General features: G+C 37.1%; 1 long non-coding RNA gene across 4 annotated transcripts; it reads right to left on the minus strand.

Annotated features, from left to right (window-relative positions):
* Positions 1-4,850: 4,850 nt before the first annotated feature.
* On the minus strand, positions 4,851-11,491 carry LOC137071374 (uncharacterized). Of its 4 annotated transcripts, XR_010904418.1 has the most exons (7): positions 11,146-11,491; positions 10,221-10,325; positions 8,674-8,736; positions 7,592-7,658; positions 7,389-7,468; positions 6,086-6,149; positions 4,851-5,813 (listed from the first exon to the last, which is right to left on the minus strand). It is a non-coding gene; the product is annotated as an uncharacterized lncRNA (long non-coding RNA). The 4 variants fall into 4 exon arrangements; XR_010904417.1 differs by lacking the exon at positions 7,592-7,658 and having other exon boundaries at positions 11,146-11,489; XR_010904419.1 differs by lacking the exons at positions 7,592-7,658; positions 11,146-11,491 and adding an exon at positions 10,659-10,689.
* Positions 11,492-19,514: the final 8,023 nt, after the last annotated feature.

Below are 19,514 nucleotides of genomic sequence, written 5' to 3' on the forward strand. Positions count from 1 at the left end.
AAAGTGACTTTAAATTTGGAGGTTCTCAGGTGGTCTCATTGTTAACTAAAAAAAACTAATAGTAAAACTAAACTATTAAAATAACTTTTTGTTAAATAATTGAAATAAACCTAAAACAAAATAAAATATAAATATTAGATGCGAAAAATATGAACATTAGAAATGGTGCCTTGAATTTAAATTACTAACTGAAATAAAAACAATATTTAGAATGTTTTTAAAAATGCCTTAAATGACAAAAGCACAATTAAACTTAAAGGGGGGGGGGGGGCAAATTCAAAATATTAATAAAAAAAACTATGATATTAACACTTTCAGGGACCCCATATTTAAAAATATGCAATGAATTTTCATATGTTAAGATTGTATATTGCTAATTTTGTTTAGTATTTTCTGTAATGTGTATTTTTTATACTGGGATAAATTAAGACAAAGTTAATAATTTACAAAGTCAAATGTATCCCATTTTTTTATTCTAAGACTAACCTGATATGAAATAATTGAACCTGACAGCCAGTGACAATGAGGAGAGTTCAGGGTTTGATGGGATCTTGAGTGATGTGTGCCATTCAAATTCACCAGTCAGTGAGGGAGACAGAGAGAAACAAGAAGAAAGACAGAAAAAGAGGAGAAAGGGAACCTTAGGACCTTGAAGGAGATGTCAGTTGAGGGCTTGAGTCGGTCTTGCGCCTGGTTGAATAGCGGTCAGCCCCTCTGCACGCTTCTCTTCCCTGAAAGCATGACATTGCCAAAGGGGGGAAAAACACCATTTTATCATTCTGTGCCATTCACACCCTCTCTTTCCCTGTCAAACATGCCATATGTCCCCATCTCAGGGTGTCCTGCCGGCTTATCGAGTGTGACAGGGCCATTCTCACACTGCTCCCAATCACACTCTGTCTCCGGCGGGTAGAATCCTGCTCTGGCAGTACCGTGCAGTGATGGACTGTCAGGGAGAGGGCAGTGACTTCCACAGGGTCACACCCCAGATAGCCAAAGAGTCCAAAGACGACAGAGGATGCAATAGATGAGAGGGAGTTGAGCCTTAGAGTAAAGGTGAGGCTGTGATTATCATGTGGCCCAAAGAGCAGACTCGTCATTGGAGGTGAATTACACCAAACGGTTTCAGTGAGACAGACCCTGCATCCCAATTCACATATTATGCATTTTATACAGTACATTAACATATTAAAGGGGTCCTTGGTTATGATTTCACTTTTTTAACTTTAGTAATGTTGCTGTTTGAGCATTAACAACATCTGCAAAGCTATAAGATGCTCAAAGTTCATTGTAAGCACTACAACAAACGCTGGTAGGGACTACAATGAGCTCATTCACGGGTTGGTGACATACATTAAAATTTACATAAAATGCCACAGGGAACATGCAACAAAGGGGTTAGGCCATGTTGGGCTGCAGAGGAAGAGTTGTTGTAATGAAGCACATTTGGGAGTGTGCTCAAGCTGTTGCATCCGTCTTCAAGCCAGCAGCCATATCACCCTGTAGCCCAATACGGGTTTCCAACTGAAGCTAAGCAGGGCTGAGGCTGGTCAGTACCTGGATGGGAGACCAACTGGGAAAACCAGGTAAGCACTGGTAGAGGTGTTAGTGAGGCCAGCAGGGGTGCTCACCCTGTGGTCTGTGTGGGTCCTAACACCCCAGTTTAGTGATGGGGACGCTACTGACAAAGAGCACCGTCTTTCGGATGAGACGTTAAACCGAGGTCCTGACTCTCTGTGGTCATTAAAAATCCCAGGATGTCTTTCGGAAAAAGAGTAGGCGTGTAACCCCGGCATCCTGGCCAAATTTGCCCATTGGCCCCTGTCCATCATGGCCTCCTAATAATCCCCATTTCCTGATTGGCTTCATCACTCGGTCTCCTCTCCACCAATCAGCTGGTGTGTGGTGAGCGTTCTGGCGCAATATGGCTGCCGTCGCATCATCCAGGTGGATGCTGCACATTGGTGGTGGTTGAGGAGATTCCCCCCTTCTATGTAAAGCGCTTTGAGTGCCTTGAAAAGCGCTATATAAATTGAACGCATTATTATTATTATTATTTTAAAAAATATATTGCAATACAGCACATAACACAAATGCAACTGCATATCATAAAAGCAAGATGACAAAAGTTATAACCATAATTAAACTAAACTATACATTTTCTATCTTCATGCAGCATATTCTCTGGCTCTGAAGGCTTCTTACAAGTTTCCACATGAGTGATTTAGATTATGACAGAATATGCTAATCGATGGCCTGATGATAGTTAACTCCACACAAGCTATAAAATCATCAACTAACCACTCAGAAACGTCTTGTTGCATTCTACATGTCGTCACTTTGTCTTGAAATGGGGCAGGGAGCAGCAGCTCATTTGCATTTACACGGACAAACACAAAAACGCTCTTTTTGCTCACCAGTAAAAAGTGGCCATTTTAACAAGCTAAAAAAATATATGTGGGGTATTTTGAGCTACAACTTCACGTACACACTTTGGGGAGATCAGAGATGTATTGCAGCTTTTTTTTTTTAAATCATCTTTTTTATATATATATTCTTTTGATATATAAAAGGTAATGGTAAGAATATCCTAAGTTTCAGAGCTGAAAACGTCCTTGTTTGTCAAAGCACAACTTTTAGACACCAGGCCCAGAAAATGGTCAATCTCAGAATATTCCTCATCTTGATGTCATCGTGTGGCGAAACACCGCCTCTGCAGAATAATAAGCATGTGTAATTCAGTAGCCCCACCAAATCATGGAGCTGTTCGGATTGTGCTAGCCAGCAGAAAAAAAAACATGCAGAAGAAGATAGCAAGATATTGCACTATTCCTGGTTGTGGAAGAACACAGTTGCTGCATAAGCCTGTGTAGATCATAATACTACACAGATCATAATATTAAGAATGTGTGGCTGAAATTTATTTTTAAGGAAGTTCCAGCTCACATGGGGAAGACCATATGTGTGTTTGCTTCATTTCACCGCAGAATCATTTGTAAACAAGTCTCAGGTCAATGCTGGATTTGCAGACATACTGAGATTAAAACACAGTGCTGTGCCTTCTATACTGGATCCGACAGGAATGATGCAAAACGCTTATGTAAGTAAAACATGTTTTTTATATGTGATAGTATTGCATTGTAATTACACTCGAACATTTAAGGTCGTCAGCAGGCCGGTGAATCTTAAATAGTGAAATAACATTCCTTTCTTGTTGTTCACTCTCTTGACGTAATATTTGAAGGGTACATGCACGCATGTGTGTATGTGTTTATATCTACCGATCGGGCGAGCCAAGTAATACAAATATAATATTCCAATCAATCGCAAGTGGATGAGAAATAAATCATTGTGTTTGCTTGATAAAGATGTTTACTAGCCCTGTGAGAGAATCATTCTGGTTGCCACTTTCAAAACAATCCCTCCCTGATGTGAACTGAACTGACAGGGGACGGGAGCAGAAGCTCAATAAATACGCAAATCTTATCCAATCCTAGCCGTGGGCGTTTACTTCCAAGTCTTCAGTGCAGCACGCCCATCAAAACCCAGCGTTCAGAAGAAAAAAAACAGCTTTTAAGCTGTTAAAGCTGTTTAGGCTTACATTTAAGCTGCACAGCCATTTTTATTGCTGTAAGTGATGCCTTTAGCTAGATGCTAGCACGTAAATGAAAATGCAACATAACACTTTTTGACTTTCTCAGTTTGTGTAAATCCACTTGGGGTTCAGAGTATTTTACACATTTCTAGTACAATTGTGATTTTGTTGCATTAATACAGTTTATACTTTTTCTTAATTTACCCTGAAAGCATGAAAGTGAAATGTGACAACATTCCACTATAGATGGGGTGCATATGACATGAGCATATGACTGCTTAAAATGTTATATATATTAATGTCAGGGCCGGCGTTTGCTATAGGCGAGCTAGGCGGTCGCCTAGGGCGACAATTGTGTTAGGGGCGCGAGCGCGCTCCAGTGCCGCCCATTACTTCCCAATCCCATTAAGCATATAATCGGAACAAGCGAAATACAACATAATGTTCATGAAACATAATCATCATAGAGCGCCCCCTCAGCCACACGTTTCCCAGATAGCAAACTGACATTGAATCAACATAGAAACGACGTTTCTCGTGACATCGAAACGACGTTGATCTCCGACGTCGATCCGGCATCGTTTTGCTCATCGAAGTAATGTTGAACCAACGTCAGACACGCCATTCAAAACTAACATAAAATCGACGTAATTGGTTTGCTTACCTAACGTTGAAACGATGTTGATTTTCAGTTGGGTGAAACAACGTTATAGAATCAACTTAAAATCGATCTAATGGTTTATACCTAATATTGATGCTGATTTCAGTTAGGTGAAGCAACTGTATAACAGTCATTTTCTACTTGTTTTAAAATCTTAAATACTTAATACTAATAGATAAATACACACATCACATTCAGTTAACATTGCTTTAATATTTACCAAATACAGTTACAAATAGCCTACATAGAGTATACAAACCTTCTGTATAAAAACATTCCCTTATGAAACAAAAATATGTTGCAGTATATTGGAAAATATCATGTAATACATTAGGCAATATATTCACATATATAGGATTTAATATTTATATTCTCAAAAATATTGCAATATATGAAAGCGGCAATCATTTGTATATTTTGCAATATATTACAGGAATATATAATATATTGTATAATACCATCAATATATTATTCCATGTATTTACAATATATTATAATATATTTCAAGTAATATATTGGTAAATATATTTTCCTTTCGTATGGGTTTACAATATAGAAAAGGCATTTACACTCAAATACACAGAAATATCAAAGTTAATTATATACCAATTTTAATTATATACCAATTTACACAAATGCAATATTTACTCAGGAATAAAACTGGTCATGTTCTTTTGCACCAAATAGCCTATATTATTTTTATTAGGGCACAAAGGAGATTTTAGGCAGAACATTGTCACAATTCACTATCACTGCTTCTTTTCTAACTGTGACTGAGACTATTGATTAAACTATTATGAGACAAAATGATTTCTGAAGGATCATGTGTCACTGAAGTAATGATGCTGAAAATTCAGCTTTGATCACAGGATTTACAGAAGTCAATTAAAATAGAAAACAATTATTTTAACTTGTAGTAATATTTCATAATATTACAGTTTTTACTGTATTTTTGATCAAATAGGTGCAGGTTTGATGAGTACCGGTATATTGTTTATAGTTAAGAAGTTTGATGTAATTTGCATTGTTAAATGTGCTTGGGGAAAAAAGAGATCTGAATATTGACTATACTGATATCTAGTATTAGTGTAGCAAAACTGAACAACTGTGACAGTGGAATTTGTAGACAATATTTCCATTAAATCATCAAGAAAAAGTTTTAAGAGTTGCAAGCTTAGTAGTTTTTTTTCCTTTCTCATTCCCAAACACAAAACAACCTTTTTAAAATCGTCATTCCAAGTGCACAAATCCAATTCTACAAATTAAGAAACTCAGGCTCAAACGTTTGTAGATCAGTAAAATTTTGGCCAATCATGCGCATTTCTGTATGATTTACATTTAGTGATGTGTGACTATTCTTTAAAACTACACATTTCACTGTCACCGGTGCTCAGTTTTGCTATAATAATAGCAACACACACATAATAATATAGCACAGAACATGGTAGTAAATCAGCCATCTATGCAAAAGCAGAGGTCGGTGTGGTGGACTGTTGGTACATCTGTCCAGGCAAACATCTGGGGTCTTGATGCCTTTAACTGGGTATCCCTGAAAACCTGCAATAAAAATAGAACAGTTCTAAATCCATCATACATACCCTTTATCAAGCATCTCTGGTATACAGTATCACAAATGATAATTTCCAGGTTCAATTTCAATTTAGCTCAATATACAATATTTGTGGTATGATATTCCCCAAAAGGAATGATTTCTCAACTCACCCATCTGAATATTGCTTTAACATGGCATTTTATGAGAAGACCAGTGACCTTGTCACATTTCGTTTAATTTTCATGTAGAATAAAAAAACCTCCACGTATTTACTAACCTCATTTGGATAAATGGAATGGTGGAAATCTTGAATCCGTGTCACAAAGCTGGTCAGTGATGTGCTGTAAAGTAAAAGGAAAGATAGATATAAGTAAAACTGTATTTTCATAGTAAGTCATTTTCTAATTAGGTCATTATTTTTTTATTTTTTAAAGATCTTTGTTAATAACTTTGCTTAATAATATTAACATAATAATAATAGTATTAGTAGTAGTAGCAGAAGTAATAGTATTAGTAGTATATAAATGCTATAAAAATTATATCATGAGCTAATGAGAGTAGAAAGTGAAAAACTTTTCAATCAAGTCAAAGGAGTACCAGCAGCACCTGTTCTAAAGTTATAGTACACAAGACACAAAAATGGGAGGTACAGCCTCTCACTAATCTTACAAAATAACAACCATCCTGACAAATACTGTATAAAACACCTCTTCTAATCCTCACATTATATCTAAAAATACAAATAAATAAGTTATTTTAGTAGTTTATCCTCCTCAAGTCCATATTTTCAGTTCAGAAATCTTCTTGAAGCCATCTTACAACCTCCATGCAGTAGATAGGTAGTTAGAGATGTTCCGATAACCTTTTTCCTTCTTGACTCCGATACCTGGGCTCAGGGTATCGGCCGATACCGAGTACTGATCTGATACTACTAGCTCTGTATGAGTTGCTAGAATTATTTTATAGTGTGCTTCAGACTTAACCCTTAATAGAACATGAACAAATACATACAGTAAACTACTGTATTTAGTACAGTATTTTTATTATCTGACATGCATATGACAGTAATATTATTTTCTTATATATTAGCGAAAAAGAACTTCAAATGCAGCCACAAATCTAGCACGCAAACTGAAAATAGGGATTTTAGTTTTACAATATAACTGTATTAAAAGAACTGCAAAAAAAAAAAATCTAGGATTATAAAAAAATCATATATTAATTAGAAAATAATCTCTACTACAAAACAAGTGAAAAATAAGCAATTATCTAGGCATAATTATTATTATTACATAGAGACACAGCCATGTGCACTTATGCTGAGTAAATACTATATTTATATTATCATAAGCAAGGTAGATTGTAGGGCTGGGTAAAAAAATATTGATTTCAATCCGAGTCTCCCTTTTACAAAACAATATTCATTCTTAAATCCCTGTTTTCAGTTAATGAATGAAATAAACATTGTAGTGCGCCTCCCAGCCAATAAATCGCAATAAATGTATGTGCTTTAAGACTTTACAAAGTCTCAGTTTGAAAATGTTTTGTTTTTTTTAAACAAAATTTAAAAACATAAATACCGTTTTGGTGTTGTGATGTGAGATCGCTCTGCCGCAGCTCAGCTCAAGAGAACCAGTGCCAAATAAACATGGATGAGCATCTGAAAGTGTGTTAAAAGATACAGGACAACTTAATGAAATCCGTATCACTTGAGAAACATGTCAGTAACGGATTGTAAACAATGTCATGTAGTCAAATCGAATTGTGAAATTTGTGTCAATACCCAGCCCTAGTAGCTTGTGACGACATGAACAGATGAACTTCATCTCCAAAGCCGTTCTGAGATTGTACTGATTAATTTGAAAAAAACAACTAGTCATATATTAAGTAAGGGATAATGTCCACCCAGGCCGGTTGTTATCGCAGAATAAACCCCTTCAGAGTGATCAGGACCCCGAGGCGAAGCGGAGCGTCACTCTGAAGGGGTTTATTCTGCGATAACAACCGGCTGGGTGGACATTATCCCGCTTATTACACGGCTACTAGTATCAAATAAATAATTATTAGACACAAAATATTGTCTCGAGATTAAATATTGTATTAGCTCTTACGCAAAGCTTCCGCGAAGAAAAACAGTTCCAACCTGCTTTAAGCCTTTATCTATCGCTGCTAAATGTTGAAAATGAATGCTGAAAGGGTTAGTTCAGCCAAAAATGAAACCAAGCCTCTGATTTACTAACCCTCAAGTTATCGTAGGTGTATATGACATTCTTCTTTCAGACAAATACAATCAGAGTTATATTTAAAAAGTCCAGGCTAACGTTAATCCCAGCAGTAGTTGTAGTTGTGTTTAAAGTCCATAAAACATGCAGCTGTCCGTCAAATAACGTGCTCCACACGACTCCGATGGGTTAATAGAGCCTTCTGATTCCAATCGATGCGTTTGTGGAAGAAAAATATCCATATTTAAAACGTTATAAAGGAAACCCGCCTTGAAGTCTTCCATTGTAGCCCACGGCTGTTTAAGCCACAAGATGGCGCCAGCGTTAAGCACAGAAGTAGAACCGGTCAAGATAACTCGCAGTACCCGGATGAGCGGTGTGTGTTATCTGGAAATAACATACCGCTAGAATGCACGATTGACCAATCAGAATCAAGTATTTCACAGAGCCGTGTAATAAACACAGATACTTCAAGACCTTTACAGCAACTAGGCTTGCTGTGATAGTCAGTGTTAGAAAAGTAGTTTTTGTTGGTATATGGTGTTAATTATTAAAAGAAAATTGTCAAAAATTGGTATCGGTGGGTCACAAAATTACAAAATCGGTGCATCTCTAGTAAAAATACATACATACAAATAAATACCTTTGAGTGGAACACTGTGCAGTATGGTCTCTGTCTCATTGGCAAACATAACTCAAAGCAAACCTAGAGAAATGAAATAAAATATATTAACGAACATGACAGCCTGCTATCATAACAGTTAAATTAATTATCATAACTACAATTATAACATTATATTTAGGGATGCATGATATAAGCAAAATATCGTTATCGGACGATATATGAGCATTTTTTTTATATTATTCTTATTGATCCGATAAGAAAATGTGACCGATATATTCAAGCCGATAGATAATGTCTTATTTCCTTAAGCTGAGACACAGGAGCGCTGTCCGCCATGATGGGCTTGAATTGCTCGAAATATGATTGGAATCACTTCAAACAGGAAACTACATTTTTGTGCAACATTTGCAGCAAGATTGTTGTGTTACAGCGCGTTTGTTGAGGGAAGAGCGAGTCCACGGAGTTACACCTTCATGACAAGCACTGTCAAGTTCGCTTGTGCATTCGCAGCCTTTTGTGCCATTGTAAGTTGTAATATTATATTTAATCTGTGTATGTAATTATGAAGTGCTTCATTTTATCGGTCTAGCTTCAGCGTGCGCAGTTTAAACAGAAATGCTTAGCATTAATAACTACTGGGACTGTCATATACATAACACTGTATTGAGGACTTTTTTTTGTAATAAAACGTTGTGAATTCTCTCGGTTTAGTTGTGTTTCAGTTTTGTTGTGAGAAGAGCGCGTCACCAACGCATTCTGACCAGGAGTAAAGATCGCTTGTGCATTTGCGTCATTTTAAGCATGTGTCGTAATATTAAGTTTATGTAGACAACATCTGATTGATCTCATATAGGACGCATTTTGTTGAGTTAATAACCTGCAGCCCTTTATTGTACCAATTTCAGGGAAGAGCATCCACAGGAGTTTTAGGTATTCACCTGTGTGTGATTTTGTGCGAATATAAGTTGTAATAATATATTTCCTAAGACTTGTTTGCAAAATTATTTAGGCTTTTTTTTTGTTTTTGTTAGGCAATATAATTGTTGGTAACATTTCACAAATAAGGTCTCATTTGCTAATGCATTAACACGAACAGAGAGCAATAACATTTGTTAATGTTACTAATAAAATGTTTGTTTATTAACAGTCCATTTACAGTGTATTACTTAATCTTAACACACAACTTTGGATCTGAAAATGTTGAGATTAACATGAACTAAGATTGATAAATCCTGTAGAAGTATTGTTAATTCATTGTTGGTTAACTAATGCTAACAAAAATTATGTTCGGCTCATATATCGGTTATTGGCTTTCAAATATAAAGTTCTCAGTATCAGCCAAAATTTTCATAACAGTGCATCCCTAATTATATTTGTTGCCTTCTTCATTTAGCTGATTATTTAGATTACGGGCTTTTCAATGACAATCTCACTTTTTCTTGAGATTTTGTTTAATATAAAGAGCATTACACATAAAATGTATAATTATTATTATTATTAAACAACCTGGGGTTAATGATTTTAAATGTGAGACTTATTTCAAAAACATAAAAAATCTTACAGACCCCAAACTTTTGAGCTTGAGCTTACTCAAACATCATATGGTTTTATAGCCTTGGAGATTGTGCTCAACTCTGCTGGGATGCTGCAGGCCATCAGCATGGGAGGATCTAGGAACATAAAATGCAATTTGTCAAAGAGTCAAACATATTTCATATATAATGCCAGGTTTATTACAATGAACCAAGCTCTAGCTTGCAGAGGTTAAAATGTAGAAAAGAGGAAGAACATAACAAAGTAAATAATATAAATACATTTCTTAAGATAACAGATTTTATATTTTAAGGTTTGATCATTCAGTATTGTTCATATATATATATATATATATATATATATATATATATATAATTTTGTGAAAGAAAACTACAGATGCATGCGATATAGGTGAGATATATTGTGAAATTAATGCAATACATATTAAATTATGAACTTCCTCTGTTCACCTTATTCTGTCAAAAGCTCCATTGAGAAATGTTGAAAACTTGGGAGCTTCCTCCTAGGTTGTAGAGGGTTTTTTCAGTCCTGTAATAATTTTTTATGATATCAATATTTGTTTACAATGAGTTTTCATCTGATTTTCGGCTACGTGTAAGTGACGTCACCGATTAGTGTTACATCGCATACTTTTAGGTTAAATAAATTAGCTTACTAATTACCAGCTAAACCTTTGCATAACTATCAAAAAATGTTTTCTACACATAAAGATGTGATTAAAAGCCCAAACTTTCATAAGCAAGAGCTCAATCGATAGCCTGTTATGTTAACGTTAGCTCTTCTGAAAACGGCTAACGTTGCTAACTGAAGTTTTCGAAGGCACGTAACCATTTCTATAAAGTAAATATTCAACAGAAGCGTGTCAATTACAGGTAAGAAACGTGTCAGGAACAGTTTTATGTATTATTTGTGTGATTTTAGAGACTATAAACTCACCTGAAACCAGTGAAAACAGCGAGAGACGGAGTTTTGCTGCTTGTCAGTTGACGGTTCCCAGTTTCCATGGCAACTCCGAGCCGCTCCAGTGTTTGAACGGTTTGAACGCAACTCGAATATATTAACGCGCACGCACATTAAACACGTCACAATCAAGCAACATTTGCACAAATAAACATACAGTTAACATAGAGTTAAACCATGACATCATTTAAAATCTCATTAAATATGTAATTATTACAAAAACGCTTTTGTGATCCAGTCTTTAGTGCTTTCAGATTCTTTAAACCCTATATAGTAGACATGAAATAGCTTCAATCATACAAATCAAAAGTGTTTGCTGTCAAGATGCTCCCCCCCCCCCCCCCCCATCTGACCACAGAAAGTCCCTTCTGAAGTCAGTAGTGTCACTTTTCAAACGTTCTTTGATGGGTAATTATTTTAATTAATTAATTATTTTAATAATTATTTTAAACTCAAGATGGGTTTGGTGCACACAGGGATAAAAACGTACCTAATGTTTAAAATGTAATTACTCTGCATTTATTTTCTCTAATGTTGTTGGCCTACATGGTAGGCCTATCATGGATTCTAGCAAACAAATACCAACAGATAAAAAATATTTACCAATGAATTATATATATTATATATATATATATATATATATATATATATATATATATATATATATATATATATATATATATATATATATATATATATATAGGCTATAATATAATACAGCCTAGCTTTAGAAATAGTAAACATGCAAAAACTCACTTGAAACTATGATGGATGAATATATTTTCAGATAGCCTATGTACACATATTTACACATAAAATGAAATATCCCCTTTAAGCTTTATTTTCTATGCATTTTCAAATATAGGCTATTTCAATATATTTAATTGTTTCACGTATTGTAGCCTAAATATTATTTTTGTGTGGGATTATCGTTCTTCATGTGTTTTTGACCTGTGCTTACGCACCAATCTTTCATTCTTTTTACTGCTTTCATTTAGTAATTTTAATTCGTCGGCATCCGACGACAAAAAAAAAAAAAAAAAAAAAAAAAAAATCTGGCAAACTTCAAAGACTTTCCATTTAAATATCAACCACTTCTATAAACTTGTGGAGATTACTTAAATATTTTTTTCATAATGAATTAAAAGACATAGGCTATCCTATTTCCATAAGAATTCAGTTCAGGCGATGGTCTGATTCCTCTAACCAAGTTTCAACATATATTAGACGTTATTTTGACCATATCCGTCAGCCGTATATCGTTGGAAAGTCAACCTCATTTCAACGTGGAATCAACGTTATATTTTCGACGTAATAACGTTCTGATGTACCGACCAAATAGTGAACGTTGATTCAACGTTGAAATTTGATTGACGACTGATACTGACCTTTAAAACCAAAAATCAACGTTGAAACGACGTCTGTTTGCTATCTGGGTAATTACTTATCAACCTGATTATTAGATTGAATTGATGGTGATTATTGATTATTAGTTCAGGCGTTAGGTCAGGCAAGTGCTCATCTTGCGCGTTCATCAAAAATGAGGCGTCTAAACCCGCGGATGCACATGGACGGAAAAAGAGAAAAAGAGAAAGGAAGAAAATCGAAAGAAAGCCCAGTATAGAGGTTAGTCTTCTTATCTCAGCCAATAAGATGTCAAACAAATCAAAAAATTACTTAGTATCAATCTTATCAACTAATATTTATTTTATAAATATTATTAATATTGTCACTAAGCTATCACTTGCTAGTTTTCTACATATTACTATACGTATTGCAAACATAACTTCACTGACAATAATCTACAATAACCTACATGGATGTCATTTAAATATCAAAAGTCCAGTTCGTTATGAATATGGATAACGTATGCACGTTAGTTATAAAAAGTACAAACGCTCTCTACGTGGGCGTCGGAAGGAAATAAATACGGCCTCTCGTTTTTTTTTTTTTTACTGGAGCAGCCTAACGATAGATACCATATTATTTACATTAAACACAAATATGCTGGGTTCATCAAATTCTTTATAGTGGCTGTGGTGTAGTGGTAAGACGCATGGCATAAAGATTTGATGCAGATCAATCAGAGGTTCGATCCTGCCTTTTACCACACTCGCTCTATTCCCTTTTCCCATCACATATCAGATCGGAAAGGCATTTATTTTCAATAAAAAGTGAGAAAATGTTTGAAAAGTGGAAATAAAGCGTCGAACGTGTTTAATAATAAGTGCTTCTCGGTTAGGGGTAGGCCTAGGAAAACAGACGTGCTGAATTAGAATAGAGACGATAAAAGTGAGTGGAGTGGGGGGCGCAAAACTCCATCTCGCCTAGGGCAACCAAAGAGCTAGAGCCGGCCCTGATTAATGTTGTATAGATTTGTTGCTAGGCAACGTGGGGGAGAGGACGCTGGCGTTGTCTGTTCGCCGCTTCTCCACCCACAAATCATGTTACTGTACTATTAGATTTTATTTTATTTTATTATGTTTGTGACTAGTCTAACAGTCAGAACTACAATTGGGACTGTTGCTGATTGCTGACAGTCACTGAGAGGATGTTGTTCACAGTTCTCCACCGCTTCTCTAATGTTTTTGTTTGAATTGTTGCGGTTGCTTCTGGTTTGAAGGACATTTCATGTTGGTCGCTGCGGCTGCTCTCTCTTCTGGGTGTCGGCTGCTCACTGGTGGTCTCCCTCGGGCTTGAGCTGCATGGTGGCTGAAGTTTGCACCGGGCCAGCATCATCAGCGTCCGGCATGATCTTGGGATGTTCCGCTTCTCGGCTGTTGAGTCTCAGCTGCACCGCTGTTTCGTCTTGCATTGCGGCCGTGGAACGGCTTGGACTTTTGCGCCTGACCCTGGTGTCCACAGAAGTGCCTGGAAAACTTTGTTTGCCTCCTACATGGAGCTATAGTGATCCCTCTATCTGTTCTTCAGCTCGAAAATGCCCAGACGACATCATCAGGACACTACCGAATTAGAAATATGTGGCAATATCTGTCTCCTCAGTCTTGGAGTCGGTTGACTTCTACAACAAGCCTCTGAGCAGCCTTCTTCACGCGCCCGTCAAAACTAGAATGGTCACCTTCTCACGCTCAGCCCCCTGGTACACCAACGAACTGCGGAAGAGGAAGACGGTTGGGCATGTACTTGAGAGGCGTCTCAAGCTCTCAGGACTCACTGTTCATAGGCAAGCCTCGATCTATTGATGGCGGATGCTGGTTCCCCATCCCTTCTTCGTATACACACACGTGATCCACATATTTCACATGTGCTTTTAACATGTTAAATTCCACATGTGTATGTGCTCACATGTGATCCACGTGTTTTTGCACGTGTTTTACAAGTTCATGTGTTTTTTTCTGTAAGGGCACACAAGACAAACTGAAATATTTTAAAATTAAATACAAAATACAAAATCTTTTAATTAAAAAAATGGGTTTGAAAACAAACACACTGTAAAACACAGCTTTACAGCATACGGTAGTTCAAAACTTATTTCCGAACGTTGATTCTCAGTCTTTATTTACCTTTTTCTTGTGGTTTCTCAATAGAATTCATAAAAGTATATAATAAAAAAGGCATAGTTCTGATAGGGGCTTATTGTAATGCAGTGTTACAACATTTAAACACGGCTAGTGTCTGGTTAGATCAGCATTAAAGAACCATCTCATCTTAATTACACAAAATTTACACAAAAAAATTAAATAAAAAATGAACAACATGGTTTCTCTTATGTTAGGACATCAAAACACGTTTAACACGGTGCATGATTTGTAAACTAGCTCATTTCCACATTTGGGTCACATAACCAGCTTCATCTATAGCTTTTCTGACATAGTAAACTTGCTCAATCGCCCACATGACAAAGAACAACACTTGCAATGGTTACAAGTCCCATGAAATACGAGTCAATAGGCTAAACACTTTAAAAATCGTATTTTGATCTCACATTTGCTATTGTTAAAACTATTGGTTAAGTTTAGGATAGTGTTAAGTGTAGGTGGAACGTTATTCCAAATGCAAAAGAGGATCAACCTTTTAGCGACACTCACCGCACATTTAATTTCCAAACTGCCACATTAAAGTACAACAACAAACAGATTCACGTTATTTTGCAGAAAACTTAATTCGCTTTTAGCACTGCTCAATTGACATCTCACTTCAAAAGTGCAGTGAAACGTACAAGAAGCAAAGTAATAGGCCTATCAATTAGCAGAAATGTTGCCAAAAGAAATGTTTAAACTAGGAATGTGTTTTGAGTTTTGCAAGAATGTAGGTAGAGGAATGTAGGAACTAGCCACCAAGGCAGTCCCCTGAGAACTCAAATTTCCCCTATAGGGCCATTGTGACGTACAGGCCAGCCAAACGCGACGTCATTTAAGCGCAGCATTGTGATAATCTCTTACGACAACTTGCACTGCTACAAATCCAAATCATCAAGGCTGAGAAAAGGCATCAAGGCTTTCTGTATATTTATGTCTAATCGCTGTTTTACTTGTTCGTAGAGTTCGTATATGTAAACGACATGTTAACAGGCTTTAAAAAAAATGCAGGTGTCGGTGCTTCGTATGGTGTTCAACATACACTCATTTACATACACTTAAGTCACTGGTAGTTCGTATTGTGTTGGACCCAGCGCAGAAGGAGGAGCTAATTCAGTATTCCCAAAAGGCATTCTTGAACTAAAATTGTTTCCTGTTTCTGTGGTGCGAAAACACCAAAAAGTAGATACTTCCGCCAATAGTTAAAGGGATACTTCCATGCTTTATCATATTAAACTATGTTATTTCCTTAACTAAGACGAGTTCACACATACCACTCTCGTCTCAGTGCGTGCACTTAATCGCTCTGAAATGCGGTGACGATCTGATAGCATTTAACTTAGCCCACTAAGCCCAGTTCATTCACTATGGTACCAAACAGAAATCAAGTTAGAAGCGACCAAACACCTCCACATTTTGCCTACTTAAATAGTTACACGAATAGTTGAATGATAAAGTATGATGGCATAAAATAAAACGTGCCGCTTTTCCAAGCGGATTTAAAAGGAGAACTATAATGTATGGCGGAATTGCACTTCTGAGATTACTTTGACTCGGCGCAGTAAAAAGTCCCGCCTCCCATCTCCCCCTCCCTCTCTCATTTCTGTCATTAGGGGTCAATAATAGCATAGTTTAATATGAAAAAGCGGTGAAGTATCCCTTTAAAGGAACTATGAAAACGTTCCTCGGGTGCAAAAGCCTTTAATTGGACTGAGTCAGAGTTCCTTCAGGTCTGAAATAAATTCAACAAAGGCATGTGAACACAGATACTTCTAGCAACGCAAGCTTGATTTCATAAGCTATTGCTTTCTAAAATGTTTCTATTTGCAATTCAACTGCAGCATCTCATACAAAAACTCACTTTACAGGAAAAAAACGTAATGATTATTTATAATTCCAATAGTGCCCCGTAATAAGGTGGCTAGATAAAGTGAGTATTTTTAGCTGATCATTTGATTTCAACATGAAAAGGCCACACTGAGCGAGTGTACAACAATTTTAAACCTATTTGTTAAAAATCATATTGATTTTTGTTTTGTTTTGAAGTGTAAGAAAGACTCCACGCTCCTTCAAAAGTCCGTATTGTGCTGTGCGGTTTCAGTTCTTGTGCGGCTCACTGCGCGTCACTCATATTGTGACACATTGCATTAAGAAACGTTCTTAAATCCACTTGAAAGCTCAGTGGAACATTTTTTCTCATTACAGAATATCACTGTCATGTCACAGCACCTTTCCTCCTGACAGCAATTGAAGTCCAAGGTGACTCAGAGCATTTAACACCTCAAGCATTAATATAGATGAATGCACCCAACGGCGAGCAGGTCAAATGGCTGCTGGGGAGACGGAGGCAGTACAGCTCACCTGGGACGCCCGGCGGAGGCCAGGTTACGGCTCCCTTTCCCCGCTCATTCCCGCACCTTCTGTTTCATGCCGAGCGTAGGGAGAGGTCACTCTTCTCGAGTATTTGACGGGGAAATGAGCCTCACGTATATGCAGATGAATGTGCCTCCTGATGACTAATGTGTGCTGATTGCTCAACAGCACTAGAACTCTGGAAAAACAGCGCAGGACACGGCGAGCTGTGCAGATGCCTGGATGCTCAACAAGTGAGTAATCAAGAGGAAAGAGGACAAGAAATTAGAGACATTCCTCTGCTGATGATGTGCATGGAGGCAGAAATCAGGAGCCGAGAAAGAGAGCGCGAGAGAAGACCTAAATTACCTGTAACTAGCATCTCAAATGCGAGCCAATGCAAAACCTAAAGTCTCTACACCCTTAAGAACATCTCACAGAACGCTTTTCCCTCTTAAAACATATCTGTAAAATGATTGCTAATCTATGCAAAAAAGCAATCAGCAGCTCCTGCATAATGCATGAGCACGAGACCAATTTTAAAACGCTTTCAGATTATTAGATATTATCAGGAATTCAGCAGATGAAATCTGAACACTCCTACCTGCACAGCTCTAATTACAGCAGCCGAGTGGGCAGACAGGAAGGCGAAGCACCGGCACGGTCAGGGCACACCGCAGGTCATTTGCACACATAATTTAAAGCCAAGGTGACCGCAGGACAAATCCAAGCTCCAGGTCCGAGTCATAATAGACGGAGAATGAAACCACAGAATTAGCATGTATATCTCCTCTGGTGAAACTGATAGCAGAGATGAAATGGTTCAATCACTCTAAGTATCATGGATGATTTCTCATACATCAAGATGGTATATCTTCAATTTTAATTTATTCAAATGCAGATCAAATCGGTTGATCTCCATGAGATGGGATTGGACTTGGCACGGATGCCTAGTGCTTGTTTCAATTTTTATTTAAATGCGCCCCCGAAATCAGAGCGGGATGTTATATTCTCCATTAAGCGCCCAAGCAATTGCATTTGCATTGGATTAAATTATGCTTATCTCTGCGGACAGAGGATGCTGTCTTATCAAATGAACATCTGCATTTTAAAAGGAGAGAGAGAATTGAGTGGAATGTCGGATGACGGATTTAACTAAACTCTAATTAATTTCCGACATGCGGCCGTGTCCGGTCCATCCACAAAGGCTGCATTTAGACACCTGAAAATCCACCGTGCAATCAGCTGTCATTCACAGTGAAGTTATGAAAGCTCAGGAAATTTGGTTTGACATTGCAATGAGTGCAAGTTATTTTGTGAATTAGGCCAATGTGGATAAAAGCAGGACGCTCAAACTCTGTTCCAAAACCTTTTAAAAACGCAAAGGTTCAAAAAGTAGGAAAATGAATTATGCTGTTTCCAAAAATACCTTGCATTGGACAAATTCTAAGGATTAAATGCATGTGTCGATGTATAAAGAAAGCAACCCCAGAATGCATTGATGAGCAAATTTGGATGAGAACTAAGAAATGTTCATTATAAACAAACTGTCTTATTAAATATTTGGATTAATTAAAACATTAAAGAAATTGGTGCCATTAAAAGTGCACTATGTAACATTTATTCAGTAAAATATAAAAAAACCACTAGGCCAATGTTAACGGGGAGGTGAAATGCTGTTTCATGCATACTGAGCTTTTTACACTGTTAAAGACTTGGATTCCCATCCTAAACATAGACAAAGTTTCAAAAACTAATGTTGGACGTTTGATGGAGTATTTCTGTGTCAAAAATACTCCTTCCGGTTTCTCACAAGTTTCGGAGAGTGTTTTTCGAGTATGGCTCGGCTTGACGTCGATAAAGCGGAAGGTCCTTGTATGGGCTGTATGGGCTCTTCTCCCGGTAGGGTGCGCACGCGCGTGTGACTAGAGCGAGATGATTTGGTGCTTTACCGAATCATGTCCTCATAAACCACGAGTAAACACACACAAATGTTGACAGGCCACTAAATACAGTACATACCACAGAGACGGACGTCCTGCTGTTGTTGCTTCTCCTGTTCAATTTATTTCAGCCTCCGAATCTGATTCTGGATCATTATCTGTATTAGCTGAATCTGATTGATAGCCAAGGGTTTCTCCACGCTTGAGGACGTCACTGCTTTGTGCGCACGTCACATTCGCTGCTTCGTCATTCTTTAGCTCCGCCCACACGATACGCCTCCAGGCGCTCCGTTTTTTCTGGAAAGACTCGGTACAGCCTATATTTATTTTGTAAACATAATAAAACTAAAGATTTTTTGGAGATATGAAGGATGCAATACTACTCTATAGGTACTCAAGATTGACATGAGATTGACTGAAACTGAGTGTTTCACCCCCCCTTTAAATATTTTTTTCATTTGAGTTCTTACAATATCCCAAATGTTTCCAACTATTTGTAAATCCTGAGAAA

The sequence above is a fragment of the Pseudorasbora parva genome, chromosome 3 (genome assembly GCF_024679245.1).
Source record: "Pseudorasbora parva isolate DD20220531a chromosome 3, ASM2467924v1, whole genome shotgun sequence".
Classification (NCBI taxonomy): domain Eukaryota; kingdom Metazoa; phylum Chordata; class Actinopteri; order Cypriniformes; family Gobionidae; genus Pseudorasbora; species Pseudorasbora parva.